This window comes from Pelophylax lessonae (genome assembly GCF_965119305.1).
Source record: "Pelophylax lessonae genome assembly, chromosome: 1".
In the NCBI taxonomy this organism is placed as follows: domain Eukaryota; kingdom Metazoa; phylum Chordata; class Amphibia; order Anura; family Ranidae; genus Pelophylax; species Pelophylax lessonae.
Genome location: NC_138768.1, coordinates 839,593,187 through 839,611,817, shown reverse-complemented (window position 1 = coordinate 839,611,817; position 18,631 = coordinate 839,593,187). Strand labels below are relative to the sequence as shown.

At 43.1% G+C, this 18,631-nt stretch overlaps 1 pseudogene across 1 annotated transcript; it reads right to left on the bottom strand.

Annotated features, from left to right (window-relative positions):
• Positions 1-1,891: 1,891 nt before the first annotated feature.
• Positions 1,892-17,857, bottom strand: LOC309555734 (annotated as a pseudogene). The gene is made up of 2 exons: positions 17,755-17,857; positions 1,892-2,442 (listed from the first exon to the last, which is right to left on the bottom strand). The product of its transcript is annotated as an uncharacterized misc_RNA (transcript).
• Between the last annotated feature and the right edge of the window lie 774 nt (positions 17,858-18,631).

The following is an 18,631-nucleotide window of genomic DNA, read 5'->3' as shown; positions in this document are numbered from 1 at the left end:
TACTTAAGTATTGCAAGTAGTTTTTTTTTTAAATTTTGCTACTCAAGTACTGAAAGTAAAAGTACCAGTAGTTTTTTTTAAAAATTTGCTACTCAAGTACTGAAAGTAAAAGTACTGTGTTATGTAGTTATTAAAGAAAGAAGTCAAAAGTTTGTTAAAGTTATTAAAGAAAGAAGTCAAAAGAAGTCAAAAGTCAAAAGTACACATGACATTATACACATTTTTTTTGAGCTTCGTGAAACCTGTCTACTGTTCTGGCCGTGGTAATTTTTATAATTGTAACGAGTAACTATGCAGCACAAAAAAAAAATATTGGAGTAGAAGTATTGAAATCATCGAAAAAATGTAGTGAAGTAAAAGTGGAAGTAGGAGAAAAAAATTCTACTCTAGGAAAGTACAGATACCGCCTTTCGGTACTTAAGTACAGTAGTGAAGTAGTTCTACTCAGTTACTATACATCTCTGCTTGGGAGCAATATTTTGGTGTAAAAGAAATCAATACATGCATATGGAGAGGGGCAAAAAACAAGTAGAGGATATGTGGAGTTCTGCAGTCCAGCAGGCATGTCTGACACCGGTGCTTGAGATGTTAGTGCAACAGCAAAGTTGGGAAACCATTGGACTTCTGCCACATCATCAGGTATTTTTCTGCCGCTGCAGCATTTTTTAATGTCACGTGACATCAGAAGGGGGCAGTGCCACTGGGTGACGTAACTGGGTGGCCCCACCCCTTGCCAATTTAAGAACTGTCAAAGCGCAGAGCGGGCAGATGGCAGGAGGCCTCCCAGGAGGCAAAGCATTTTATTTCTATTTTTCGGGTACTGCGAGCTTCGTGATTGACACTGGATGTACATCGAGGGACACAATTTTTTTCTTTTTTCCTTTTTTTTTATAAAAGGACTGTTTCCTGTGGTTCTTACTTTTTGACACTTTATTGGTGAATGGGTAAGGGTACGATGTACCTGATACCCATTCACATAGGGGAGGAACCGGGATCTGGGGGCCCCCTTGTTAAAAGGGGCTTAAAGATTCTGATAATTGATAGTAACTGATAGATGATAGTTAGTAACTAAGTTAAATTAGTAATAAAGTAACTAATTACCAGGGAAAGTAACAATTGCGTTATTTAAAAAAAAAAAATCAAATATGTCAAATAACTTGGATGCCCCCAATATTAAATATGTTAAATGAATGAAATTGACACTAAATAGAAGCAATTATTATTATAAAACATTGTACAGTAATCTACACTATTTTAATGTTGTTTTGGGACAAATATATTATTTTGAATATGATCATTACTATAGTGGAACAATAAAACACAATAGATGGCTTAGAAATGTTATTATTTATTGCACAGACCTGAGACCACAACTGGCCAACAAACAAGTCTCAAAATAAATGGTGCTTCTTAGAACTGTACCAAAAATAAGTAAATAAAAAAATAATGAATACACTCTTTGTTGTGCAAAATAAAAATATGGAACCTTCACACAACTTCACAACTGGTAGACATACTGGAGCCTACTTCAAGTATTTTATAATACTGAACAATGTACCAATATGAAACATATATATTTAAACAGGTAATGAAAAATTGTATTACCTGTTTACGTATATCAGTGACATATTTTTAATTTGCACAACAAAGAGTGTATATTTTTATTGCTATTGTTTAATGAAAAAATGCAAAAAAAAAAAAAACACTGTTGTCCCCTTTGCCTCTATTCAAATCACTTCCATTATTTTCCAGATAAATCCAACTTTAGCTCCTAAACATTCAGTCGTCATTCATTCATTCATCATCAATCATTTGATACACTCCTACCCAACACTCATCCATAAATGCATGCATTCATTCATCCATCCATTCATCCACCAATAGCATCCTTTCATTCTTCCCATCCATCCAAGCTATCCATCCTAAGTATTAAACCAGTATTAAACCAGTGGTTGTATCTCAAACCCAGAAGCTTCTCAAGCTTTTGGTCAGAGAGCCTATTCCTCTTTGGAGTAATGACAAGTTTCCCAAGACTAAAGAGTCTCTCTACTGGGGCACTGGACGGAGTGGCTGCATTATATCTAAGTGACATTTTCTTTATTAGTACAAATCCATGAGTCTATCCCTTGTGCTCCTGATTTAAAATAATCTGTGACTTGACTTTTAGTGGTAGAAGAGGTGTCATCCTCTTCCTCAAAGGAAAATAACTCATCCTCTATGGCTGAGTCTCTGCCAAGGCGGCTTGTTGATGTACTTTGGTAGTGGTACCTGCTTGCTAGACTTGGCCTAGGACAAGTTTCCGGCACTCTGCCAGCAGACTTGCCTTGGCCTTGTCCTTTCTGACCTGTGTCCAAAGCCAACGTAGTTTGAACTTGGGCAGAGTCACAGCAGCCAAGACAGCATCCTCACTTCCCAGCACCTCTGCCAATCTTGTTTGATTGCCTAAAATGATAATAATGCAAAGAACATAATATTTTTTTATTTTATTTCAGGTACTTATATAGTGCTGTCAGTTTAAGTGTATCCAAAGGTTGTCTTTGGGAAATATACGTATGACATGAGTGCTGCCAGCATTGCTGCAGAGGTTGAAGGGGTGGGAGGTCAGCCTGTCAGTGCTCAGATCATACGCCGCACACTGTATTAAATTGGTTTGCATGGCTGTCGTCCCAGAAGGAAGACTCTTCTAACATTCATACATACACATACAAGGGCCAATTTAGACAGGAGCCAATTAACCTACCACTACCAGCATGTCTTTGGAGTGTGGGGGAAATAAATAAAATAAGATGCAATTCTTGGGTGACTGTTTAACCACTTGCCGACCAGTCACTTTGACTGTACTGCGGCAAAGTGGCTCGATTTCGTCCAGCGACGTAGACCTACGTCGCTGGACTCCTCCCCCTGTAGGCGGCGCTCGCGTGCCACCGGAGGCGCGCTCCCACTGTTTTCAGTCACAGCGGGAGTCGGGCCAGGGGAGGAGTGGTGGCGATCTCTGCTGCTCTTCCCCGATCGTCAAGGAATCGAGTTTGGAGATCCGCCCACTTGTGTAAACAGAGCGGGCGGATCTCCTAAGCGACAAGGGTGACAGATTGCAGTGTTCAGCATAGCTGGACATGCGATCTGTCCCTGTGTCACTCAGTCATCTCCCCCCACACACGTTAGTAAGCACCAGGCATACATTAACCCCTCTCTCTCTCCAATAAAATTAACCCCTTCCCTGCCAGTGTCATTTTTACAGTAACAGTGCATATGTATAGCACTGATTACTGTAGAAATGTCACTGGTACCCCCAAAAGTGTTAAAAATGTCAGTCAAGGGTCCGATCTGTCCGCCGCAATGTCGCAGCCCTGCAAAAAAATCGCAGATCGCCGCCATTACGCGTTAAAAAAAACACCAAAAATGACAGAAATCTTTCCCTTAGTTAGTAAACGCAATAACTTTTGCGTAAACCAATCAAAATACGCTTATTGTGATTTTTTTTTACCAAACATAGGTAGCAGAAAACAAATTGGCCAAAAATGTAAAAAAAAATTTGATTTTTACATTTTTTTGGGGGGAATTTCATATAAAAAAATGTTAAAAATATTGTTATTTTTTTCAAAATAAACGCTCTTTTTTTGTTTATAGCGCAAAAAGTAAAAATCGCACAGGTGATCAAATACCACCAAAAGAAAGCTCTGTTTGTGGGAAAAAAAGGACGTAAATTTTGTTTGGGTATGGTGCCGCACGACCGCGCAATTGTCAGTTAAAGTCGCACAGTGCCGAATCGCAAAAAGTGGCCTGGACGTAAGACAGCAAAATCCTCCAGGTGGTAAAGTGGTTAAAGATATTTAAATGGATTAAAGTTCTTACTGTCACAACTGTCTCTGGAAGGTCAACTAGGATTTTCAGGCCACTCTTCATTTCCAAGATCTTGAAAATCATGTTCCATAAGCCTGTACATTTTGCCATAGCGCTTCTGTATATCACTTTTGTTTGTGGTTTTGACAGTAACCACTTGTCAACATCAGTACATGAAACAAGGTTTAAAGTGTGAGCAGCACACCTCTGATGTGGCGGCAAAGAGATCACAATTTCACCACCATCATCATCATCACCATCACCACCGTTTTGCAATACATCATTAATGTCCGTAAAAGTCACCTCCTCCTCATCATCCTCAGTGTCCTCCTCCTCAACTGGCTGCTGGTATCTTTTAAAGGCCTTGACAAAATTGGAGCCATTATCCGTGACAGTTGATGTATTTTATGGGATATGCCATAGGATGAATGAATGCTGTCAAGCTGAATTGCAATAATGTCATGAGTATGACGACCCTTGAATCTTCTGCATGCTAGTGCTGCTTTCCCTCGCTTAATGCTGTTTGGATTTATCTGATGCACGGTTATACCAAGATAGCTTTTATTATGTGCCGTCCAAATATCGGCTGTTGTGGAAAAATATTCTACATATTTAAAGGTCTTTTTGAGGTCGTCATTCATTCTGGCATACTCGGCATCTACAGTATGTACTTTGAAAAAGTATTTTTGCATGGCGAGCCTACCCCCTGTCTCGCAGGTATTTTTGAAATGAATGCCCGGAAAGAATCCGACTCAACTGTCGACAACGGCAGCATCTCCTATACATTCTACTATGCAACTATATATCTAGAAATTATAATTATAAGAGTTTGCGGTGGTGAAAAATCAAGTTTCAGTTGCTTTGATGTCGTGTCTCTATCTCCTCCTTTGATAGCGGAGCTCACATTATCAGCTGTATTCTTGGCCACTAGTTTTGTGGCGGCATGAGACGATGTGCGGTGCTCAGGGTCGGTGCTAGACTATTTTACACCCTAGGATAGCTTCAAACAAAAAGGAATGACCGCACTTCCGATAAATTTTCAAAGAAAGGAGTATCTTTATTCCACATCAATCAAATGGCAGGTACAGGTACACACTGTGAATGCAGGACAATCGGTGGACGCGTTTCACGACTGGATATGTCGCTTATTCATTACCTTCATCATCAGGGTGATGAATAAGCGACATATCCAGTCGTGAAACGCGTCCACTGATTGTCCTGCATTCACAGTGTGTACCTGTACCTGTGTAAGATTCTGGTACCTCCGGTACCCTTAATCACCACTTTCCTCTGTAATGCGTCCCACCTTTCTCTTCAGGTGGTACGCATATACCTTTAAGAACGATGATGTCACTGCTGAGCGCCGCAGAGCGGCTATTTCAACCGCCGGCGGTCTCACTCACATTGTTCGTTCAACCTGCCTTGTTACCCACATGCTTTCAAGCCTGTCTCTCGATCGGAACCTCCAGCCATTCCCTTTACCTGGAGCAGACCGGAACCTCGCTACTGATCCCTGTATCTCGCTACCGGATCATTCCTCATCTACTGGACCTCTCTAACTACTAACATTACAAGTGATAAGTACCCCGCAGGGGAACCCTCCATAACCTTATTGCACTATCTACCTATGCACATTAAGGACTGTTACTACCTATCTATACTATCCTATCATCTGCACTGTTACATAGATTGCTAGCTCTTCAGCCTACTACCATCTATCATCTGCACTGCTGCATAGATTGCTGGCTCTCCTGTCTACTACTATCTATCCTTGCACTGGGTTAGTCTATCCTGTATTTGTCATCTGCTGTCCTCACCACCTGTTAGCATACTCGATACTAACCTATCTGCATTCCTAATACCATCTTGAACTCTCCTATACAAACCCTATCAAGTGATTACCATCCTTGTCACTGTTCACACCTGTCCCTTCAGCACATCACCTTCATACTATCATATACATACTATCACTCCAGGAACATCTCATTGAGTGTGTATATATCTGTATGTTGAAGCTGACAGGCCCACGGTGATGAGTCCTGGAGAGTTGGATCTGGTATTCAACACATCTCTACATGACTACTGAGTGGAGATTTTGCAGCTGCAAATCCAGCCTATACTAAAAACGCAGGAGCGTTACAACCTGCCATTTGATTGATGTGGAATAAAGATACTCCTTTCTTTGAAAATTTATCGGAAGTGCGGTCATTCCTTTTTGTTTGAAGCTATCCTGGATTGCGGATCCGACCAGCACCTGATCCCAGTCTCACCTGGAGCGGTCTACCCTGCTTGGACTTTGCCTATTTTACACCCTAGGCAAGATCAGCTACTTGCACCCCCCCCCCCAAAAAAAAAAGGGAAAGGGTTAAATACTACTCTATGTCATAGCCAGTGACCCTGATCTGATGGTTCCTCCATGTTATGCTTTCATACCCAGTGACCCCCCATGTTCCTCCATGTCACACCCGGGGACCCTAATGTCCCTCCTTGTCACACCCAGGGACTTTGATGTTTTTCCATGTCACACCCTTGGACCCCAATATTCCTCCATGTCATGCTGTCATACCCACTGACCCTAATGTTCCATGTCACACCCAGGGACCCCCATGTTCCTCCATGTCATGCTGTCATACTCAGGGACCCCAATGTTCCTCTGTCAGACCCTGATGTTTTTCCATGTCACAGTTGGGGACCCTGATGTTCCTCCATGGCACACCCAGGGACCCCAATTCCTCATGGCACACCCAGTGACCCCTATCCTCCATGGCACACCTGGTGACCCCGATTCCCTTTCATACCAGGGATGCTCCATGCAACACCCAGGGACCAGCTCAGTGCAGAGAGTCACTTCCTGCCTGGGGTTAAGGCCGTTCAGCTCCAGCTGAAGAGGATCATCATGCAGGCAGCACTCTGGTGGGCTCCATTCCTGCCTCTTGGGGCCCCTCCAACAGTAGTGGAAAGCCAGGGCCTGATAGTTCCGCCACTGCCCAAGACACCTGGCATCTTTCTCTGTCCCTTCTTCCTCCCCTACCGCCACCTCTCCCCTCAGCTCATAATAATCATTCATGATGGAGAGAGATTGCCGACTCCTGGCTGCGCCCCTAGGTGGCAATGCGCCCTAGGCGGCTGCCTAGTTGGCCTAGTGGAAGCACCGGCCCTTGCGGTGCTTCATTAAATCTGAATTACTTGCCACCGACGTGGAGAGACTCTTATTTCCTTTGCATAAGTTGCACGTTACATAAACATTCTTGCCTTTCACCTCCATGAGGGAAAAGTAGTGCTTATACTTCCAGTTTGCGAAAGCTACCTTTGAACTCGTTGGATTTGCCATCACTCTGACTCCTGGTCATTGTTGGTGTGTGTGACTGTGGCTGTGCGTATGGGAACTGAACAGTAGTAACACAAAAAAATATCTCAAAGGACTTGTAATAATAATAATAACGGTTCAATGAAGGTGCTGGAGATAATGAGGCTTCCATAAGAGCGTTTTTATTAATTTAAGATCATATAGCCTTGCCCTTGATATCATATGCACTGTCCACTTTACTGTACTGTGGTTTTGAACAAGCACAGAGACCCGTGTGAAACCTTAACAGTTCCTGTTCGTTTGGATGTTTGGCATGACGATACTTAAATAAATTCAAGCAACTTCATTCCATGACGGAGTGCGACCTATTTCTTTTTCAACAAATACGTTCACGGTGGTGAGCCAAGGTAAGCACCCAGCTGGATTGCAGAGCACAGCTGATTGAGCCTGAGCAGTGTTGCTCTTTTCTTTACATTACTGTACTGTACTGACCATGAGATGGAATGATGATTAAAGCACCTGCTCTGCTGTAGGTTTATATGGCCTGGTGATGGTGGATGGCCAAAATTGAGGCTGCGTGGTATTTGCTAAGTGGTACAGGCTGCGTGGTACACTGGTACCTAAGTGGTGTTTGCTAAGTTGTACCTGCGTGATACTGGTACCTGAGTGGTATTTGCTGAGTGGTACCTGCGTGGTATTTGCTGAGTGGTACCAACTCCGTGGTACACTGGTACCTGAGTGGTACCTGCATGGTACCTGAGTGGTATATCCTGAGTGGTACCTGCATGGTATTTGCTGAGTGGTACCGGCTCCGTGGTACACTGGTACTTGAGTGGTACCTACATGGTACCTGTTGGTGATTTCTCTTTATATTCACCCTAGATACCTTAAATGTATACTCAAAAGTTAAGTCCCTGACTTAATAGCAACGTCTAGTCTGTTCTATGAAAAAACAGCAGAGCTCTGGAGAATGTTTTATCCTGTTAAAGAAAACACGTGCAACCACTGCTCAGTCTAAAACATTCTTAACTTTATTTTCAAAGCGGGGTAACTATTATACACAGTATTGAACAGGAAATACAGTTGGGAGGGGGAGTGGATACTCTCAGGAAGAGTCAAGTTCTCACAAAAGTTGAACAATGGGTTAATACAGAATGTTCGTTAGAAATTGCAAAATACGCCTTGTCTAGACCCTATAGCTCAACTTAGAATAAAAGGAAGCAGAATGTGTTAGGTACAAAGGAAGTGGGGATGTATCTTTATCTTGAAATGTCAGAACATATCGGGTGATTTACTTAGGTCATTGTTCATGTTTAACTAAAGACTTAAAGTAACCTTAACTGAAACAAGTCATTACAAGTCACAGTTGTAAGAAAGAAAATAGTGTTACACAGGTCAAGCTAGAAAATGGTTGCCAGAAACTAGAAAGAGGTCCTGTCATTCCCCTTCAGTACCTGAGTGGTATTTGCTGAGTGGTACCTGCATGGTATTTGCTGAGTGGTACCAGCTGAGTGGTACACTGGTACCTGAGTGGTACCTGCGTGGTAACCTGAGTGGTATTTGCTGAGTGGTACCTGCATGGTATTTGCTGAGTGGTACCAGCTGAGTGGTACACTGGTACCTGAGTGGTATCTGAGTGGTATTTGCTGAGTGGTACCTGCGTGGTATTTGCTGAGTGGTACCTGCTGTGTGGTACACTGGTACCTGAGTGGTATTTGCTGTGTGGTATTTGTGAGTGGTATTTGCTTGCTGAGTGGTACCTGCGTGGTAAGTGGTATTTGGTGTGTGGTATTTGTGAGTGGTATTTGCTTGCTGAGTGGTACCTGCGTGGTAAGTGGTATTTGCTGAGTGGTACCTGCCTCCAGAAGCACTCTACTCCAGGACTCCAGGAGTCAGCACTCAGGCCTCAGTCAGGAGTCTCAGTCAGGGCCGAAGAGCGGACAGCGGCAGGCCGAGAGCCTGGAGATGACGTCAGCTGATCATCATAAGTGTTAGTTTTCTACTGTTAGTACTACTCTCTAGTGGTAGATTTGAAGTCTGCAAGTCTGCATAATTGTAATTACAGTAATGCTGCATTGGTAACGGTAATGGCATTACCGCGGGGTAAAAAGTAATTCATTTGATTATTTGGTACTTAAAAAAGTAATGCCGTTAGTAACGGCGTTTACCTATAATGACGTTATTCCCATCACTGCTGACAGATGATGACCCATGGTTGTTAAGGACGCGGGCGGCTGACCTGCCCTCTCCTTAACAACCAGCTATTTCTTCACAAAGAATTCAAATTGGTTGATTGTTTTTCAACCACTCTGAATTCTAATCTTTCTGAAAAATTGGAATTTGTTAGAAAACAAATAAATAAAACTAATTTTGACGGATTTCAGGTAAATTTGTTACTATTCGTTACTATTTCATTTGAAGATTCAGATACATCAGAACATTTGTTACTATTTCATTCGGAGATTCAGATACATCCGAATCTCCAAATAACCCAAAATTTGTCTGAATTTGTATTCAGACCGAAATTAATTGCACGTGTCTACTCAATTCCTGTTCTGACATTTTTACCAAGGGGGGGGGGGGAGGGAATCTATTCTAGATTTCCCTGCAATGTCTGAGGCCGGTTTGATGAGAGGGCTTCCCTTGTGTCTAACTGACAAGCACCCCTGGTGAGAACAGGGAGTGCTAGAATCAAAGAAGCATGGGTGTCACTTAGGTAGATGTGCTGGAAGCTGCTTGCAGCACAACGGAACTGGATAGCTTTCAGCTGGTTTGTCAGAACCAGGGGGGGGACTGACAACTCATGGGACCCCTGGACAATAGGAGATCATGGGGCATCTGTGACCAACACAAAGCCCCTCCTACATATTGCAGCTCAACTGCATAGAGGTGTCATTCAAATATGTACTGCAGCATAACCTTTTTTGTAGAAGCCGCTGGGCACTTCCAGGTTTATAGATGGCTGCTGTGCAGCAGACATTTTTATAACGCAAGCAGAGGCATTTTATAAAAACAGTGAGCAAAATCATAATTTGGGGCCCCAAAACTAGAGAATGAAGTGCAGTGATAGAGAGGGGGGTGAGAGAGAGAGGAGGAAGGGGTGGGGAGGTGAAAGAAAGAGAGGGGGTGAAAGAGAGAGTAGGTTGAGAATGGGAGGGGATTGAGAGTGAGGGAGTGAAAGAAAGAGAGGGGGTGAGAAGGAGGGGTGATAAAGAGGAAGGAGAGAGAGGGGGTTGAAAGAGAGAAAGAGATGATGGGTGAGAGAGAGAGGAGGGTGAAAGAGAGAGAGGAGGTGAAGGAGAGGGGGGGGGGGTGAGTGAGAGAGGAGGGGTGAGGGGGGTGAGAGAGAGAGGGAGAGAGAGAGAGGTGGGACGTGGGTACTCCAAGTGGCGGGGCACTTAATTTAGAGTGCACCGCTCAGTCAGCGAGTCGTTGTCAGTAGTGAGCAGGGTTGTGTGGCCCCAGGAGTTGTTCCCCACCTCAGGCTTAGCAGAGGCTTTCCCCTGCCACATAGTCCTGAGTAAGGCAGAGAAAGAAAAATACAGATGGGGGGAATGGAGCTCAGACTGAGCTGACAGTGTAATGGCATCCAACCAGGAGAGGAAGGGACACGAGCGGAGCTGTCCCGACACAGTATATGACAATGAGTGAGCTCCCTCCTCATCTGTGGAGGAGCTGTGCACCCCAAGCATGTACATTGTCCCAAGCTGTACATACTGTGCCCTCCATGTACACACCTCCCCCATGGTGGGGGCCAGCCCTCTCTTTACCCTGACCCTTTCTGTACATAGTAGCAGTGAGTGAAGTCTAGGACAGGAGTCTCTCACGGGGCACTGCTTGGGTGTCCGAATGGTCAGTCTGCCCTGGTCAGGACAGTTGTCAGGACCTCTTTAGCCCCAAGTGTGTAGCAGAACCAGGGCAGCGACCACAGGCAAGGTGGCACCTAAGGAAGAAGCAGAATAGGTCTGGACTGAAGAGGCGTAGTCAGGATGGGAGCAAGGTAGAGAAAGAGAAGCAGAGTCCTTAGAGAAAGCGGGGGTCAAAACCAGGGATAAGGCAGCAGAATCAGTCAAAAGGCAAGCCGAGTCAGTAACAGGTAAACTTAAGAATACAGGGAATGCAGTAGCAAGAAGTACCGGTAGCTGAAGATCATCCAGCAAAGTGCAGCCACTGACCTTATATAGGGGGTTTGGCGCCAGTTCTGGCAGCAGGTGTGCGTGAACATGCGCGCATTTCTATGCAAACGAGCACGACCATGTGAAGTATTGGCAACTATGCTAGGTCTTTTCCTCAGCACCTGCACGTTTTTTTTCTTCAGTCTCCTTTTCAGCACATGCTCATTTTTATTCTGAACAGTACCCTGACACATAGGTTTTGATTGTTCCTCATTCCATCCAGAACAAGAAAAGCATTTTAGCAAAAGAAGTATAGGTTGTGCAACCATTAGTCTCTGTATTCAACAAGCTTAATTGTTCTACATCCTTTACATCTCCCACCGTGGCCCTTGCCTTGACACATTTTGCCCTCGCTTAGTCATATGAGATATAAGTCAAGCAGGAGATGGGAATGATGGGGAACAATTATGTTTGTTGAACACGGAGACTGGCAGTTGTGTGGCCTATATATCCGTTGTTGGATTGTTCTGGAGAAAAGACAGACCCCGTTGGTGGAGAATGCAGCTGCACTATTTTACTTCTTTACTTTGTAAGAAAAGAGTTTTGGCTTGAGATACTCTTTTGATAAAATGGTACAGTATGTCACTTTTTGTGCACCTTCTCCTGTTCCATTAGCTGTATTAAAGCCTGCTGTAGGCTCATTAAAATTTCCTTAATGCATACAGCTTGAAAAGTCTGAATTTTTCGATATTTTCAGATCACATCTTTTTTTTTTTTAAGTAAATGGATATTTTTCATTTTTTCTATACAGTTTGTGTATCAACTGACGGTGCTAACAGAATGAAAGTCTTTTGAAAAAGGTTAGTAAGTATACCAAGTTTGCAACGTCTTGCCCTGCCAGCTTTCTGAAAGCCTTCGCCTACCATTTTCCTTCAAATTATAAAGCAGTGATCTACAGGTCACTCGACTCGAAAATCATAGATGTGGCTTTGTCAGAGAATTTTATTTTTTTTAATTTAAAATTAACATTTTGTACATGAAAATGTGGCCCCTCCTCTTTGTGCCCACCAGGCTGGATGTCCAGAAAAGCATCCAGTAAGGGTATTTGGGGGACCCACATTTTTGTTGTTGTATAAAGTATCACCCTTAAAATCCAGATGCCTTTTTTGGTTCTGTTTTTTTGTATGAGGTGGCTTCTTAAAATCCATACCAGATTTCTGTCCAGGATAATGGTCTGGTACACTTTTTAAAGGGAACCTAAAGTCATTTTTTTTATTGCATATTGGCACTGGTTGTTATGGTGAACAATAACAACCAATGACTGTGCAGCTGCTGGCATCCTAGAAACCAAAAACATCAGTTGCTAGGATGTTGGCAGTCTGCCGTTTGCATTCTAGCAATTGCTAGGATGCAGGTGGTCATTGGTTGCTGGGACGCTGGGGATCAACAAACAAAAAAAAGGCTTATAGCCCACAGTGGAAATTTTTTTTTAGTGGTGATAGTTATATAGACACTTAATAAATGACTTTCAACTGCAGCTTTTGACAGGTGGGCCAACTCCCTATACTCCCTATACTCAAAGTTCACGAGAAAGTAAAACCCATCCTCATTGGTGATCTGTTGGGGACCCTGGTCACGGACAGCAATACGAGGTGTATATCTGGTATATCTGGGTCTAATGTAACAGGTGTTAATAATATTATTTCCATAGGGATTATATAAGAATGAGAAGGAACCTAAATGATCGGTCTCTACACATGGGCATGCAGAATAGCAGACTATATGGAGTCCATGTAAAAATATATATTATTTTGGTTATGTCTATAATGTTGTAACCTTATATGTTTGAAAATGTAAATTGAGGCTTTACAGATGGTATTCATTGACCAATTAAAAGGCAAGCATGTGGGTGAGGACTACTCGCTCTGCATGCAGGGGTACCTTTTATTGTGCACCCACTCACCAATACCCGGGACCAGGCTGGGAATTCTGTCATGTGAAAGTCTAACATTAAGGCAGTTCCCTAGCTTAGAGATGAGCCTTCACTGTGTGCAGTAATAAAGTATAAACTAAAATAGAGTTTCCCTGAAAGTGCTGTCCAATGTCACTGCACACTTTAACTTGTATGCTGCATTAGAAGGCACTGAGCCCATGCCCTCTCCACCAGTCCAGTTACCTTACTCCCAGTAACAAAATAGGATTCCTCTGTGCACCTAGTGCAGACCTCATGCATGCACTTGTTAACTCCTTCACTCTCGTATCCATGTGACCAGGCCTTGGATCTCCATAACGCGGGTTCGGTTCTGGTTACTACTGGAAATTGACCGCTAGGGAGGGAGTCAGAACATCGACCCCTCATTGCTAGATGGCCCATCACCTTTACCAGGTACCACTCCTAAAGACTGGTTGCTTAGTGCCTTGAACTAGTGTTTGGGTACTCATAGCAACTGCATTCCTGCTCCTTGCCTTGCCGAGTTAACTCTTTGGTAGTAGCTGAGCTTCATACTCCCACATGTGTTTTACAGACTCTGGTACTTTTGATACGCTAGAACCATCATGCACCCCTTTAAATAAGTTCAGACCAGGCTCAGAACAGCTGATGCAACTTTAACAACATAGTTCAATGTGAACAGAGTCCATACCCTGATTCTAACTACAACTGAATGGCTGCCCAGGCATACCTCTGTTAGGTAGTAGTCTATTGTGGCATTCCCCATGTTTTCTCTATGTTTAAAAGGCCAGTGAGAGCCCCGACCCCAGCCTTCTCCCATATTTATATTACTTGTGAGTAGGCTGGATCCAAAAAGCCTGGTAATTGAAACACACATTAACTCTTTCCGCCCTCAGCCTGGGCTAGCCATTAACTAACTAATACATTTGTAGGCAAGCTGCCTACAGGCAAGCTTAAAGGGTAAGTTCATATTTACAGAAAATCTGTCTTATCCAGTTATCTGTCTCCACCAGTGCTGACAAGACAGGCTAGATGGATTCTGATTGGTCAGCGCCATCTGTGTGATGGTGCTGACCAATTAGAATGCCTCCTATACATACATGCTGAGAGGTATGGATGGGAGATAAAGCCTGGGGGGATTTCAAATCCCCAGACCAGTGAAGCGGCGTCCAGGTGTCTAACAGCAGGGGATCACGAGACACTGGTACAGTGGGACCAGGGGGGATAGGGAAGGGGTGCAGTTGTAATGGACCCCGTACTCAAGAAGAGTATGTCCACTGTATAAGCTTCCCCTGCCTGGTACCAGCACGATCCAAGATTCCTTAGCCCACCCAGTCACTTGTCGAGACATCAATGTAGGGTGGTAAGAAGCATAAGACTGTTTATTGAAACACAGGCACAAAGAGATATACACTCAGGAGACAATCCCTCCCTTTATATAATGAAACAGGGCGGGGAACTACATTCCGTAACATGACACACAGGTAGACAGTCTTTAGGAAGGGCTGCTGGAGAAATCCCCTCTCCCCTCTAGCAGATAATCCACATACACATATACATCCCATAATAGGTTGATCCCAAGGCAGACAGAAACAACAGAACAATGAGATTCAGGCACTTAACAATAACAAACCCCACATATAGTGTCTGTCTTTCATTCACAGTAACGGTGACTACTGTCACATATCTCCCCCCTCCCCCCAAAGGTAGACTAACCAGGTACCAGACCTCCAATCGTTCTGTGCCTGAGTTAGTTGGGTAACAAGTCCCAACGAGTCAATCCATCCTGGCAGCTTCCTTGACAAAGTTCCACGTAGTTCGTAAGTTTGTCCCAACAGGGCGCATGGAGCTCTCATAGCCGATCAGTCTGTGGAACTCTGGTTTGGGCAGGCCAGACTGGGTTACTCACCCGGCCAACCTCTGCCACTCCCATAGAACATACTCGCCACTGGGGATAAGCACTGGTCCTTCTCCCGGGAGTCCTTTCAGCCTGTGTGTGTAGTGTCTGTCTTTCATCTCCAGTGACGGTGACTACCGTCACAGCAGTGTAAGTTCATTTTAGAGATTTTCTGTAAAGATGAATTTATACTTTAACTATGAGAGTATTTAGAGTATGTAAAACATTTCATGATCGTACACAGGGCTTGTGTAGTGTGTCCAGTCTCTTTGCCCTGCTTCTGGGACTCCCCCTCCAAGTATACTTTAATTGTGGGCTTTGATTAATCAAAGCCGACATTACAGTATACTCAGAGAAGTCAGCAGCTCTAGCTGTCAAAAAAGCAGTCTAAATCTGTGTTTATAAACAACACTGCTCCAGACCTGGATTATGCAAAAATACAAAGTAACATATTATTGCATTTGTATCTTGCTGCTCATGTATCTGCAGATCAAAGGGGTGAATGTAGATCTGCAGATAAATGTCAGTTAACCACTTCAGCTCCAAAAGACTTTACCCCCTTTATGACCAGCCAATTGTTTGCTATTTGGCACTGCGCTACTTTAACCGGAGATTGCGCAGTCATGCAGCGCTGTACCCAAATTAAATTTATATAATTTTTTCACTCAAATAGAACTTTCTGTTCATGGTATTTTATCACCACTGTTTTTTTTTTTTTTGCGATATTAATTAAAAACTACTGAAAATTGTGAAAAAAAAAAACGAATATTACTTTCTGCAATAACAAAATTCCAATAAAAAAAAACACATTTCTTCATAAATTTTGTTTATGAATATTGATTGGTTTGCGTGAAAGTTACAGTACCTACAATTTTTTTTTTTTATAATACTAATGGCTGTATTTAATGACTTATAATGGGACTGCGATAGTGCAGCGAAAAATCTGACACTAACTAACGCTGGGGGGAACTGACTAACTGTTACTGACATCACCAGTGACATTAATACAGTGATTAGTGCTGAAACTATATACTGTCACTGTACTAATAAAACTGTCTGGGAAGAGGTTAACATCTGTATAATGTGTGGAAAGTATGCAGCTTTTACTAATTGATCTCTACGTTTCCGATGAGAAACACAGAGATTGTTCCCTCTGTACAGAGCTCTGTGTTGAATGTTAACACAGAGCTCTGGGCTGTGAATGTACACAGCCAATCAGCAGGTCCCAGTCGTAAATCATTGGGCTTGCTGACAGGCTCCCACTGTGTACAATCACAGCAAGTACCGGCGGAGGGCGACGCGCATGCACGTGCCCGAAACCCAGAAGTAGACAGCAACATATAGGTACATCACTTTGCCTACAGTGGCCACTCTTCTGCAGTACATTGCATAAGTGGTTAAAGCAAAGTTTTTTTTTTTCTTTTATAGAATGTTAATCGGTTTAACCCTTTATTATCCCATAGTTTACTATAATCAGCCCTCCTGATTTTTTTGTTTATTTCTATTTTATAAACTATTAGCATTTTAACTTTCTTTGTATTTGTTTTGTTTGTTAATATTTTTACACACTTAACATACAGTTTCTATTTAAAAAAAAAAAAAAAAAAAAAGATTAATTTGTAAATAACGTTACAATGCTTTGTGCCAGAATCATAAATTTAGGGTCCTTTTAGGACAAGTTACAAAATAAAATATGCACATTTTATGTGCAGTAACACTCATAATTTTTTAAACTAACACTGCAAAACGAAAAAGTGTGTTTTGTTTACTTTAGTTGCATATTATCTAAGGATTGCGAAAAAAAAAAAAAAAATTGTTGCAAGACAGTATCACAAAAAGTAAGCCTGGTTTGTCCTTAAAAAAAAAAAAAGACAATATACAGCGCATCCAGAAAGTATTAACAACGCTTTACTTTTTCCATATTTTAGTATGTTACAGCCTTATTCCAAAATGGAATAAATGTATAATTTTCCTCATAATTTTAACAAACAATACCCCATAATGACTATGGCGCCGTTCACACTGGGGCGACGCTACTTCGCCGGGCGACCTCACCGCGACCTCGGAGCGGCCGGCACGGACTTCATAACATTGAAGTCTATGCAGGTCGCTCCGGGTCGCCCCAAAGAAGCTCCGGACCCTTTTTCTAAGTCAGAGCGACTTGTGTCGCTCCTATTAGAACGGGTCCATAGCTTCTGTATGGCAGGCGACCTACGGCGACCTGTCAGGCGACCAGGTCGCCTGACAGGTTGCCCCAGTGTGAACGGGGGCTAAAAGAAGTTTGTTTGAAATCTTTGCAAATTTATTAAAAAATAAAAAATGAAAAAAAAAAATAAAAATCACACGTATATAAGTATCACAGCCTTTGCTCAACACTTTGTTGAAGCACCTTCGGCACCAATTACAGCCTCAAGTCTTTTTAAGAAGGAAGCTACAAGCTATTTTTGGGCAGTTTCTCCCATTTTTCTTTGCAGGAGCTCTCAAACTCCATAGGGTTTGATGGGGAGTGTCGGTGCAAAGCCAATTTTCAGATCTCTCTATAGGTGTTCAATCGGGTTCACGTCTGGGTTCTGGCTGGGCCACTCAAGGACATTCACAGAGTTGTCCTGTAGCCACTCCTTCGTTATCTTGGCTATGCGCTTACAGTTGTTGTGCTGTTGAAGGATGAACCTTCGCCCCAGTCTGAGGTCCAGAGCTCTCTGGACCAGGTTTTCATCCAGGATGTCTCTGTGCATTGCTGCCTTCATCTTTTGCTCAATTCTGACTAGTCTCCAAGTTCCTGCTGCTGAAAAATGTCCCCACAGCATGATGCTGCCACCACCATGCTTCACTGTAGGGACAGTATTGGCCAGGTGATGAGCGGTGCCTGGATTCCTCCAGACATGACACTTGCCATTCAGGCCAAAGAGTTCAATCTTTGTTTCATCAGACCAGAGAATTTTGTTTCTCATGGCCTGAGAGTCCTTCAGGTGCCTTTTGGCAAACTCCAGGTGGGCTGTCAGGTGCCTTTTACTAAGGAGTGGCTTCCGTCTGGCCACTCTACTATACAAGCCTAATTGGTGGAGTGCTGCAGAGATGGTTGTTCTTCTGGAAGGTTCTCCTCTCTCCACAGAGAAACGTTGGAGTTCTGTCAGAGTGACCATCGGTTCTTGGTTATCTCCCTGACTAAGGCTCTTCTTCCCCGATCACTCAGTTTGGCCGCACAGCCCACTCTAGGAAGAGCCCTGCTGGTTCCAAACTACTTCCATTCACAGATGATGGAGGCCACTGTGCTCATTGGGACCTTCAATACTGCAGAAATGTTTCTGTACCCTTCCCCAGATCTGTGCCTCCATACAATCCTGTCTCCGAGGTCTATAGACAATTCCTTGGACTTCATGGCTTGATTTGTACTCTAACATGTAAAGTGGTTGTAAACCCTCTCTTAGAACTTTTACCTATAGGTAAGCCTTATTAAAGGTACTGCAAATAGTTCCTAAACTTGCACTGTTTAGGAGATATTTACATTTAATGCAGCCAAT